Here is a 13,429-nt window from a genome sequence, read left to right on the forward strand (position 1 = left end):
TAAACTGAAAGATCCACAAAGCACCACAGCCTGGCCAGCCTGGGTCTGCACCCCAGCACTGCCACTGCTCACACATTTGCTGAGCTGCTGAGTGTCTGTGTGCTCTGCGTAACAGCAGAGTCCCACTTCCCCACTACATGCAATTGCAGAAGAGCTGTGCAGAGATGTTTGGCTCACCAGAGAGTAGTAGACAATGTGCTCTTCTCACCAGGGGTAGGCTATGGCCAGCGTTAGAAGATGCCTTCCCCACATCACTCCCAAAGAGATTTGCCTGTGGTTGCAATGGCTGGACTCCCCCAATTTCTTGCCTCAGATGTGCAGCATCTCCCATCCCTTCTCTATCCTGAGCTCTTCTCATTATGAGTCATTATTAGCTGTCAAAATCTCCCTGGCAGCCAGTTTCAGTGAAGCTGGAAAAGCTCTAGACAATAAAATTGTACCTCACTGGCTGACATCCCACAAGTGCGTGTGTTTGACTCTAACTTTTTTTACAGGGCAGCTCCTTGTTTTCCTTCCCTTCCCTTCCCTTCCCTTCCCTTCCCTTCCCTTCCCTTCCCTTCCCTTCCCTTCCCTTCCCTTCCCTTCCCTGTCCCAGTCCAAAAGAAAATAAAAATCATCAGAGCTTATTCTAACCAGCTGACCATCTTAAACAGACACCAGCCTCACTTGTAGCCCAGATGCACAAATAATCAGACAGAGACAACTCTACACCTGTGGTTTTATCTGAATACAAAATATTGTGTTGTATCTACCACGCGGCTCAACTCCAGTCACCACTGTAAATGCCTCTTGTTATCAAATGCTCATCCTCACCACACTCCTCTTCCTCCACTGGCCTTCTGCAAGTGTCCTAGCCATGGTGAAGTCCTCTTCTCCTGAGCACGACCATGACACTTGCATTCCTGGGAACGTGAGAGTCCTCTCAGGCAATCAGTCTTGTTCTGGAGAGCAAGGACATATAGAAGATAGGTAGAGAACACAGGTAATGCAGGGCAGCAGGTTTTGGACCAGTATTTCATGCACTGGTCAAACATAGAGCAGAGCACTTGACCTGGGATACCTTAAGGATGGCATCCCGCTAAACATTGTGGGAAACTGAGGGTTTAAAGCTCCTACTGGACCATCAGAGAAGACAAAGTGGGCTGGGAAAACCTTTCAGGAGAGAGGTAAGTCCTGGTTTCCCTGGAAGACCCTGTGGTGTTGCTGGAGGCATCTGAGGGTAGTGGACGCCTCGGCAGAGCTCTTGGAGGTGAGTGGGCATGACTGTTCCTGCAGACAAGGGAGGTTTCTTCAGAGGGCCAAAAATGGAAACTTGCTAAGCCTAAGATCTGTTCTATTTTCTTGTTAAATGTCCCACTTCATGCTATTCAAGAGTTTTTCAGCAAATCTTTTGTCAAAAGCAGCTGGTATGACTTCTGAAACGTCTTGGGACATGGACCCTGCAAAGAGGCTCCTTTCTGCAGCAACAGGGACTCTTCACCTCAGCCTCTGTGAGAGAAAAGAACAGTTATTTTTGGAACTGAATAACAACATTTTGTCTCTTGCCAGAAATAGTGCACATTCATCTCCTGACTTGCTACCCTGAGGTGGACTTGCACTCGGACTCACACTCGGAGTCTCAGCTACCCCATGCTTACCCTGCATATAAACCTAAGGGAGGTGTTCACAACCATGTTCCTGACACTGGTCAGCTCTGGCTGGGTATACTTTTAACAGCGGTACCAGGTGGGGTCCCCTGGCGCATAAGAGAGGGAATCCACAGGTCTCTGGTTCTTGTGCCTTCAGGTGGACTGCTAGTTTTGCAAAGTAAGCACTCACCACATGGAAGTACAGTCAGGTCCTGAGGAAAACTCACGAAGAACAAATCCTCCAAGACCCTGAGTTTACTCTTCCAGTGACAAGGAAAGGCTGTACTGGCAAAGGTCAAGCAGATCCAGTTCTGTAGGTGGCAGAGCGAGTTCTGTAGGTGGCATATTCAGTTCTGGACTGACCTCGGTGTAGATAAGTGTTTTTCTGTGCTAACAGAACTTTTGTAAACCAGGGTGACAAGAATATCTGGAAGGCACAACGGCACCATGGATCTAGCTGGACATTTTAATGCACCACAAAGATCATAGGACAGACATGAATGCTTGGGCCTGGATAAACAAGGGTCATGCACAGTGGTATCTACTTACATTTATAGAGCAATTTGAGGTTTATTTTCTTTTCATTCCTAAATAATAGAGCACAACTCCTTAGCAAAAATATTTTGGGCAATGTACCTAGTGTCAGGTTGATCTCTGTCTGACTGTAAGCTTAAATATTGCACAACTCTAGCTCTTGGACTAGTTTTGTAAGTTAAGATAAACTACAGGGATGTTTTTTCCAATGTTTAAGCAATATAACAATCAAGCATTGCTGGTATAATGTTTCATCCCTTCCAAAATAAAAAAAAAAACCACAAACCAAAAAACAAATTAGCACATTTCTAAGAAATATAAAAATTAAACTATATTTTTTCTCCAGTGATACAGAGATATTTTTTTAAAACCAGAAAAAAAACCCCAACAAACTGGTTGTTTGGTATTTAAAAATTACCTATCGCCTATTTGAGAGGTAGCAATAAAGATATAATTTCTTTATTTTCCATACTGATATCTACTCCATAGATAAAATTCATTTACCTATGTTCCTCTTTGGCTACCCCATGACTCTCTATCTTGGCCTTATATTCAATACATAATCAGATATTTTCACTACAGATTTATTTATTCTTCCTATTCTGTGGCTAGACAAATTTAGGTTCTGATACTGAATTTCACAGGGAATGAAAACACAGTCAGAAAATTCAGATTATTCAATGTTAAGCCTCTTCCAAATAATTTGGCAAAAGCATTTCACATTTTCTGTCACTAAATAAACAGAGAGAAGTGAAACATTTTGAAGGTTCAGTCACTAGGGATCCCCAGTGACGTTAGTGTCCTGGAATGTCATTTGACCAGTTATACCGAACAAGTTGTTTTATTTGTCTCTGAACAGAGCTTCTCCTTTAAGTAAAATAGTAAACAATAATCATCATTACAATTCTTTATAAAACCTCCTAAAATGAAATATTAAGATCTTACTCTCTAACATGCTTTTGAGGATGTTTAGCTGAATGTACAAAATGGAAAATTTCCTTACAAAGCAGAAAACACAGGAGGGCCAAGAGGATGCTGAGGATAAATAACTGAAAATCATCTATGAGATCCCAGCTAGTATTTATTCCTAAAAGGCACTCATAGAAGAAAAATAATACTGGAAACAATCCTCCCTCTGTCTAAATCTGTAGAAAAGCAGAGGGGAAAGCATTTAATTTTATCTACAGCAGGAAAACCAAGGTGCAAAACTTGTTGCCTGTGCCACATGAGTGATAATTCAGAAACTGATGTACCAGGGAGACTCCAGACCTTCTTCCACATGCATATACAGTACCCCTGGTGGTACATATAGTGTCTATCCCATTATAAAGCAAACTGAAGCAGTAGAACTTCAGCCTGCTTACCATTCAGATCCCGTCTCTCTCTGCCCCCTCTACCTGGGAGTCTAGAACCTGCAACCAGGGAATGACCTGGAAGCTGATCCTGCAGAGCAGGAAGATAGGAATGTCTCCAGTTAAGAATAATAGTTAAGGAAATTTACAGTTGAAGAAAATATTAAAGTTCCATTGAAAACAAAAGGACTGAAGAACAATTTTAAATCCCATTCACTTCGACAAGTATTAAATATGTGATTACAGGCAAGTGCACAATTTTGTGAATAAGAATTCTTTAATGAACCTTAAATCTACAGCTGTCTCATCAACATCATCTAGAGTGGAACCAGGAATTCTTTCTGTAATCTTAGGCTAAACTACTTGAAAATTAAACTTTATGATGAGCAAGGGACAATGATTCATGTTAGAGATGCACAGTTCCCTCTCTTCCTGTCAGTCAAAAATGAACCTAAACCTTCCACTCGCACACACTAAATCCTTAAGGGTTTTTATTATTGCATATTTTTATTACTTTACTGAGTTTTTCTTTACCTTTTAAAACTAGATAGACGTTATCTAATAACTATGTTTGCCTGGATGAAGACTTCATAAAACCCTCTTAAAAATCGATGCTCTCATAAAGTAGCAGTCAAACACGCAGATGTTGTATTTTTTGTAACTTAACTGAGCAAATCTATAAACTATGTAGCTTTAAAACATCAGCAGTGTGTGCCCCCCAGCTCTCATCCTACTTTTACGTGCAGATGTTGTATCCTGCAGTGCCTCATCTACTAGAGCAGCATCACTGCAGACATTGCTGTCTCACAGCACTGCTGAGCAAGCTAAGGGCTATGCATGGGGTAGTTGGCCACGTGGACAATGCCCAGAGGTGGGCAGCTGCAAAGACCTGGTCCCATGCCCCTACAACGTGTGACACCCAAATCACAGACCCGATAATCAAGGACCTGTATTTAGAAGCAGTGTTGCTCAACCTTTTCACAGTGATGGCTTCTTATTCAAGGCAGGATTTTTCAAGGTGTTTACTAATCAACATACTTATTGAAAGTAAACTGTGAGGGGAAAGAAACCTGATCCTGCAATCACTGACAACTTCACATTCCATAATTATACTAGATTCTTTTTTCCTTCAAAATTGTAAGCCAGGACCAGAATTGTAATGCTTGTCTTTTTTAATTGTTTCCTCATCTCTGAGCTTCATTAACACTCAGAGATACAGAAATCTGTCAATATAACAAAAATTTGCAACAGGAAGTTTGAATTTATTGAGTCTTTCATGGTTTTTCAATAAAATAAGAAATACTTAAAGGTTTATACATCTAATGTTTCTTGTCTTTTGCTCTTGTACTCCACTCTGCTTACATTCCACTGTATGTAAAGAGGGGGAAAGAGCTGTACTGCAGAATCATTAGTATATTTGCCCTTCCTATTTTTTTACTATTTTTAAGGAGAAGAAGTGTTTTTTTCTCTTGAAAAATCCATTGTATTCAGCAGGTTTCTATTCCACAAGATTGTATACCTTCATACTGTGGAACTCAGTTGTTCTGCAGCAGTATCTATCCTTCTAGCAATTCTTACCTTAAACACAGGATGTCGGATTTTCAGCCCAAATATCTTTAGGTATATAAAAAATGGTTTTGGCATTGGAAAAACTCCAATATTACTGGAAAGAAGAAAAATACTAAATAAATAAGCAAATAATTAGTGCGCAATCTCTTTGACTGATATAACAAGTCTTTGACCATTAGTTCTTTATATTTCTGAATTGTGCCGTGCTGGAGATGTCAATCAAGGAAATTTGATCTGACTCTCCATACCCTGAGACTGGCAAAAGGCAGAGCATAGCATCATCATTTGATCTTGGTAAATTTTATGTAATCTCAGGGGGCTTACTGTGTCCCTTCCATGTCCTTTGAAAGACTGTACAAATGGCAGACACAGACCAAAACATACAAGCAGAATTACAGGTTTGGAATAAAACGTAAAACTTTTCATTTTATATAAACTCCTCTCTTGAAAGCACAGCTTTTAAAAATAGGCTCTTGCCCACTCTCCAAACTAGAAATTGTAGTACTAGACCCAAGCTTAAAGCTTTTGACATGCAGTATTGTAGACCAAAACCAATGCTACAGTGGAAAAGTTCTTTTGTTTTCAATCTTGTGGTGTTCGATGAGAGCCAGCTCTAAACACATATGACGTGATAGCCAGCTGAAGGAATAGGTAGCCCTTGACAGAGCTTATTCCTAGCTTGAAGCTGCAAAATGACACTCACATGCATTGTGCTTTCTTAACAGCCATTCTGTAGCTTTTAGTATCATGAACAATTACTGAAATTGTTTTATTGCATAAGCTCCATGTTGATTTTACACAAGGTCTCACATTTGCTAAATGTTTCCTTTCGAGTCAACTGATGGATTTCACTGATGATTACATATCTCGGAGCCAGTAAAGAAGGGAATTCAGGTTTGTAGGCATTGACTTAGTAGACGAAAGCAAGCTCTCACACCAAGTTTCCATATACTTTTTATAATATAATCTAGAAAATATTAGTTACTGTACTGTATATGTACTAAATGAGTTTAAAAACAAACATTATACTCTTCTATGTCTGGTTACCTCTAGGCTACAGCCAAAGCTATTTGAATGCTTTAGGATTTGAAATTATAATGCGCCCCATCTGTGGTGGAGGCTTTTTCCCTAGTCCAGAAAAGAACAGAATTACAACACTTACAGAGGTTCCTTACTTTGGTGCAGAGCTTAAAGGTGATCAGCAAAGGAACAAAAAAATATTACTACAAGCAAAATCTGCAAAACAAAACTCCACAGAAGACAACATAATCCCTTAGTATAAGGCAAGATATCAAGAAGGAGAATAATGTCCTGAAAACCTCCATTTTCAAAAATGGAGAAAGAAAATTATGAAACAAGGAGATCTGTATTGATAAAGTTACAGAAGTGGCAATACAGGAAGCAAACCTGTAGAGGAGCGGAGGCAAGACTCCCAAAAAGAGGAGCAGAACAAGCAACTTACTTGTTTTCCTCCTGAATTCTCTGCAACAGGATTTCCTCATCACATCATGTGGAGCCATGTAAATATGCCCCCTCTGGCTACGTGACAGGAATCATTTCCTCCACCGTGCTTGCAGGGAAGCAAAGCAAAAAAGAGAGGTCAGGATCTTGGGGATTTGTATTAGCAGATAGCACTTAGTCAGGAAAGGGATAAAGATTACAGGGGAAGTGGTGCTATTGGTCTGTAATCCTTTTCTGTCACACATACTTTTTATATTAATCATACGAAATATGTGGAAAAAATAATCTTTACTATTCTTCACTTTCAATTTCTAATTGGTGCTTAGTGAAGGGTATAAAGATTTCAAAATGCACCTAAAATAAGCTCATGAGCTGAAACTTTCTTAGTAGCCACAAATGTGAAAGTAAAAATTTTTCTGCCCAAATTTTCAAACGCACCCCAAAAAAAGAAATGTTGGAAAACAGGCATTTAACTAATAGTAAATTTATTGGCATAGTGGTAGCTGTGTTCTGTCTGATTCACGTACTTAAATACTGAATAATAACTTAGTATTAGCTTCAGCATTACCACACCTTGTACCACACAACCAAGGAAACTTAAAATGGTATGACTCCGTGCCTTGGTTATCTTTCCACTTAATGAACCGAAAGTTCAAGGCATCTGTTTTCAGCAGCATGAGAACTGTGGACCTTGCCTAAACAAAAGCAAGGCAACAGCTGCACTGAAATCCTTTGTGCTATAACGCTATTCACATAGAAGCAGTTTTGCAACTTGTAAGGTTTAAGCTAGTCTAGTTTATTCCCAAATCGGAAAGGGAAAAGATTGCCCTCATATAAAGGCATCCAATATATCTACATCCACACTAGGAACTGCATCAGTATAACTTTCAGGCAAAAAAATTACACTGCAATCAAAGCTGTTGACCTGAAAGAAGCATGTAGGCTTCCTTAACAGTCTGTTTGCAGGAATTCCTGTGATTCTTCCCAATAACACTTCTGTATATGTCAGTGCTCCAGCAGAACTGGGACCCTAATCCATGCTCAACACAGTCATGCAGAAAGAACAGCACTGAGCACTCAGGTGACATAAAAAAAAATGCTTTTTTTGGCCTGGCCAATGTGCAGAAGTTTCATTGGTTACAAATGGACTCATAAAAGCCAGCACTAGAAAGGACTCTTCTAATAGATTTGAGTCTTATTTCCTACCTATATAGTATTTACAGAGTATACATAATGCACGTTTGATGGAAAGATAACGTCCAGAAAAGCATCCATCCTCGAAGACTTCAAGAACTACAAAATCAATTACATCTGTTGAGACATACCAGTTTATTTTTTATTATATTAAGACATTTTATTTGAACAAGAATAACACACTCAAGTTAAACCCCTCTGAACAACTGTTTTGTCCTTGTGGTTAGTCTCTATTTACTTCCACCCTGCTCACGAGGGTTGTTGCAAGGTGGGGATTAGTCTCTCCTCCCTGGTAGCTAGTGACAGGACAATGGGAAATGACCTCAAGATGCACCAGGGGAGATTTAGGTTGGATATTAGGAGAAATTTCTTTACTGAAAGGATTGTCAAGCATTGGAATAGGCTGCCCAGGGAAGTGGTTGAGTCATCATCCCTGGAGGTGTTTAAATGATGAGTAGATGTCGTATTTGGGGACATGGTCTAGTGACGGACTTAGCAGGGCTGGATCAATGGTTGGACTTGTGATCTTAAAGGTCTTTTCCAACTGAAACCATTCTATGGTTCTATGAAATTGAGCAACAGCAGGACTCATGCTAATCACTACTGAACTCTGCTGGTAGTGGAGACAGCCCCACCTGATGATTCTTTCCTACCAATAGTCACTCCTTGGTTTCACTTACCAGTTTTTCATCTATTTTACATGTGTACTACTTCAGTTGCAATGTGATGTGTTTTAAAACAGAACACCATCCAGCATCAAAAGAAATGCTTCACCCATTTTTAAATATATGTACAGTTAGTCAATTTTAGACATTTTAGACCTGTTTCTTGTCCTATTGATGTGACTAAGGAAGCTGGGAAGGCATGATCTAGAAGTACATGATGTTAACATATACTGCTTATTGATTTATATAAATAACCATGTCTTGTACTGGGCATTGTTTTGGTGGCATTGATGCAGGCTTTACTGGTTCACCTTCGCTAGAGCTGAACCGCATTGATTTAAGTTCACTGATTTAAAATCACGCTGTTAGTGCCGTGTTCAGATAAATTCTTAGCTTAGAAAAATTTACAATATTCCTTATAGTTGCTTCCTGAAGGAAACAGATAAATGTTTTCACGGGCAAACAAGAAGTACTCATTAAATGCAGTTACTTAGTATCAATAGCATAAAGAAAGTCTACAGCTATTTCACATGTAAATTGCTTAACTAGTAGTCTTCTGTTAGGCCTTTTCACATGCAAAAATTTCATAGGTGATAAAAAAATAACAGTCAAGTCTGATGGTAATTACATGGCTGTATGTTGATCTACCAGAGTTGCCCACTTCATTTTTATGCTCTCTTCTAAAAGCAGATTGAATCACTCTAAATACCAGGTGAGGACACACTGGGTCAAGCCATCAGATACCTCATGATCTAATTAATTCTTTATGGAATGCTCTTTATTGCAATAATTTTTATTATTTTTTATAAAATCTACTACTGTTCATGTAAAAGTGAAACAACTGACTTGGACCTGAAGAACATGATGGAGATAATTTTATCCATGATTCTATTTCAGGTTTGTCTGAGGTTTAAAGTTATACCGATGCTTTTTATCCTGATCCTCCAAAGCTATGTCAAAGTGAGTTAGCCTCAGTTATTGTCCTCATAAACAGAGACTAATGCAGCCCATCACAACTGTTGGCTTCCCAGCAAACAGGCACATGAGTGGCTCTTTCGTAAGGCTCCTCTGACAGCTCAGTATTTTTGAAGGGCTTTTTTTTACGTTGCTGATAAGCATACCAGATCCACAAAACAAACTGCAGGACTTTTGCTGCAACCCTGGCTTTCCAGCTGTCTCAGATTCCCCTCTGACAGCCTAAGGATTTTGTTTTCTGTCCAGACAGTATCTTCCAAATCGTACATTTTTTCTCCCCAGTGATGCTTCTCTAGGATAAGAGCTTTATAGGTGCCCTTTCATTACTCCAGGGACTGTTCCAACATCTCTCTTACTTTTCATAACTCTATACAGGACTTATTCTGCAAGCCAAGCAACTAACCAAGATGTACTAACATGGCTTTTAAAATTATTACTAAAAAACAGCTTTTGTAGGGAGAGTGCAAACCATTTCTCACCTATATTTATAGAGTTACTAGCTAAACTATTCTTTTCTGTGTAAACAGCTTTTTATTGCAGTCTGTAGATTGCCCCAGCTGGCTGCAGTTTTTAATATTAGCACTCTTGCCCAGTTTTAAAACAAGACATGTTAGATAAGAAAATATAGGAAAAGACTCCTAGAAACAGTTCTTTTGAAGTTGCCAAGTACCATATGCAAAAAGACATGCAAAGTTGTGTGCAGACTTATTACTGGTGTTTGTGCAAACATGTGGGTGTATTCAGCCATATACAGTAATTCTTAAGGCAAAATGCATGGCATTTACCAACACTTTTTTTAACATGTGCAATGGAGTCTTTAAAATCATCCTTTGGTTTAACTATGGGGGTGCATAGAATGCCCCATGCAAACAGTTCATAGCAAAAATAGTGAACTTACTTTCCAAGCAAATCACTTAACTGATTCCTTGTTAATTGCTGTGTTTTAGCAGTCCTTTAGACAGGACCTGCCACCTGACATTGTGTAGGCATTGCTTCACATATTGGATGTGTATTGGAACAAGTAAACTGTTAGTTTTTTGTCAAGACCATTAGCTTCCTGTTCCCATTTCTGATGCTTCTCAATCCCCATTGCAGTGCACCACAGTCAAACTATTTACCTATAGAATAATCAATACAACACATAGAATAATCAATATACCACTACCTTAATTTTGCAGAATCATAAGTTAGCCTCCTTTTTCCACCTAACTGTGAAGAATTCCTAAGCATGGCACCTCTACAGTGAAGCTAGCCTTACACGCTGGAAAAAAGGGTTAAAGCCATTAAACGAACCTTTATTTTAACCTGTGGTGGCATGAAACCAGCATCATCTTATTCTGCAGAATGACTTATCAAGTGTAAGCAGATATTACTTCTTGTGGCAGTAATAAAAACAAGTTTATGAAGAGGAATTGCCATATTTTGCTTCTGCAAATTTGCATGAATGTGGTACTACCCAGTCAAACAAATTAAAAACAGAAGGAAGTTTCTGAACATATATAATTTTACTTTTAACTATAAAATGCTCTGCTAAGTAGCTAATTTCATGCGACACAGTAGATGTTGAAATGAGTGCATTATAGCAATACCTCGAGTCCTCAGCCAAGTGGGGGATTCACAGCTGCAAAAACTCGTTGTCACACACAGCTTACAGTCTAAATAACTGAGACAGGCAAAGGGTAAAAGGGGAAACAGAGATATAGGAATATCTCGTCCAAGGTCACATGGCTGGTCAGTCACAGAGCTGAGATTAGAAAGGGGGCCCCTAGGCCCCCAACTCCAGTGCCCTTGCCATAAGACTGTGCTGCCCATCCCTGCTCAGCTCACGAAGGCAGTTCTGTTCATAACAGAGTCTCCTTGCAGAATCGACAAGTCTCAACTGAGTAACAAAGCATGTAATGAGAGCCTCTGCTGATAACAGTGGGTTTTGTTGAATTACAGAGATGAGCAGAAGGAAGCCTTCAAAATCATTCTTAAATTTGGCTTTAAGAAGTAAAGAAGCATAATTAAAAAATAGCTAACTTGAATAGCTTTATGTATCCCCACTGTCTCATCAATTTAATTAATTGACTATTTTCTAAAATCCTTTTAGATTAATAACAGTGAAAAAAATACCCTCTAGTACAAAATGATAAAAGCATAATTTGATAATCCTGTAATAAGGGTAGACAATTGTTTTAACAAATGTTCAACTGCTTTTCCGACCTGAAGCTAAGAAGGAAAATACAGCACTTTGCACATCAGAGAATTACTCCTAATATTTTCAAAAATGTAGCTGCTAAGTCTTTATTTTACAAAACATTTGTGTGTCATTCTGCCTAGTTAATTAAAACAATAGTAGCTATAAAACGTACTTGCCCTTCAGCAGAATTTATTCTTGCAGTGCTGTTGTGAGGTTATCCTGTGGTCAGCTATGACTATAAAAATACCTTCAAAGGCATATTAATGACAATAATGCAGTAACAAAGTTTTCTTTTTTTGGGACAGTCTAAAAATGCTGATGTAGTTAGGAACAGTCTCATGCCTGTACCGCTGCTGATGGTGGTAAATAACTTGAGCTTCCTCAACATTGACTGCATCACATCCAGTCTGTGCATCAAGGCATTTCATTCCAGATTAATGCTGACAAATGATTCAGGTGTTGTCTGCTGTTAAGGAAACAAACAGTGATCGTGGGATACATGGAGCGTAGCTTGATTCAGGTGTGGTTCTGGGACTAACAGCAAATAAGCCTGCCTGTGAAAGCAATCTCAGCTCGGTCTTTCTGTTTTAAACTCAAGAATTTAAAAATATATACCGCTGCTTGATGAAAACTTTGATGTTTAGAAGTACCTTGTCTCACTCAAGTGGGTTTTTGTCTTTGCTGAAGATGTGGTTCCTAAATTATGAAGTGACGTGGGGGTTGATAATCTGGTAAGAAAGTTGAGGAAGAATAGAAGATTTAGGTGAAGAGGAGAAAGTCATTTCCATCAGCTTAAGCTGCTGGTGAATCTAGCCCTGAACAGGAAATTGGATTCAGCAAGATCAAGAACAGAAACACAGCCATGAGTCCATCTCTGAAGCTTTAGGCTAAACACAGAGCTTTGTGGTATTTTTAGGAATAGAAAGATGTGATAGGCAAAAAGAGAAAGATACTAAAACTTAGTGATGCAGGCAGAGAACTAATTAAAAAAACAGTGCTGCAGGTGCAAATGAGGGTTTTGAAGAAGTGTGTAGCATACAACACTTGTTTTGTTCCAAAACAAGAGAAAAAATAAGGAGGATGCATGGAGGCTGTAGGTGTCCTTTAAAGATGACTTGAGACATTAATAAGATTTGTTTGGAATGATCCATGAATTTCAGGGAAGCATTTTCTCTCCCTAGCCTAGATGTGGATTGTAAGCACATATGTGTTCCAGAAAGTTTAATTCATTTAGGCAATGCTTTCTCTGCTCAACATACGTGCATATATATACCTTCCATTGATTCGTCAATGACTATGTTCTTCTAAAGGTTTCAAAAGAATACATACAAACCCCCTATTTATTGGAATTTCTGGGGATACTTTTAAGATACACGGTTATATTTTGAAGGTTGTTTCCATAGTGCTAAATAAAAATAATAGCACAGACTGTTTTCAAAATAAATACTGTAACAATTAAACTAGGCACACAGTCATTCTTCCTGATTTAATTAGGATGTTTGTAACAAATTATTCCAGTGCATGCCTTTTTCTAACCTACTCTTTCTGTAGAACATACATAACTTTCACCTCACAAGATAAATGGAAGCCCGAGAAGATAACTATATTTTCCTTCTAGCTGCAGAAACATACAGCGTAACTATTAAAACCAAGTACTGTCAAGGATAATTTGTATTTTGTACTATAATTTGCTTGCTAGGAGGATTAGTCTAAGCGATTCACACGACTTTATCTTCTTTACCACCAAATATGTTGTGCCCATCTATCCCAACTAATTCAGAAACACAGATAAAGGAGAAACTTTAAGTGTTCTGTGATTCAAAATAAATATAAACATTTTGTTAAACATATTTCATAAGATACTCAGAA

At 38.7% G+C, this 13,429-nt stretch overlaps 1 long non-coding RNA gene across 1 annotated transcript; it reads right to left on the reverse strand.

Moving 5' to 3' along the window:
* Window positions 1–721: 721 nt before the first annotated feature.
* LOC128851737 (uncharacterized) lies at window positions 722–11,038 on the reverse strand. Its single transcript, XR_008449158.1, has 4 exons — window positions 10,968–11,038; window positions 6,546–6,653; window positions 5,093–5,177; window positions 722–1,488 (listed from the first exon to the last, which is right to left on the reverse strand). It is a non-coding gene; the product is annotated as an uncharacterized LOC128851737 (long non-coding RNA).
* Window positions 11,039–13,429: the final 2,391 nt, after the last annotated feature.

Source organism: Cuculus canorus, chromosome 3 (genome assembly GCF_017976375.1).
Source record: "Cuculus canorus isolate bCucCan1 chromosome 3, bCucCan1.pri, whole genome shotgun sequence".
Classification (NCBI taxonomy): domain Eukaryota; kingdom Metazoa; phylum Chordata; class Aves; order Cuculiformes; family Cuculidae; genus Cuculus; species Cuculus canorus.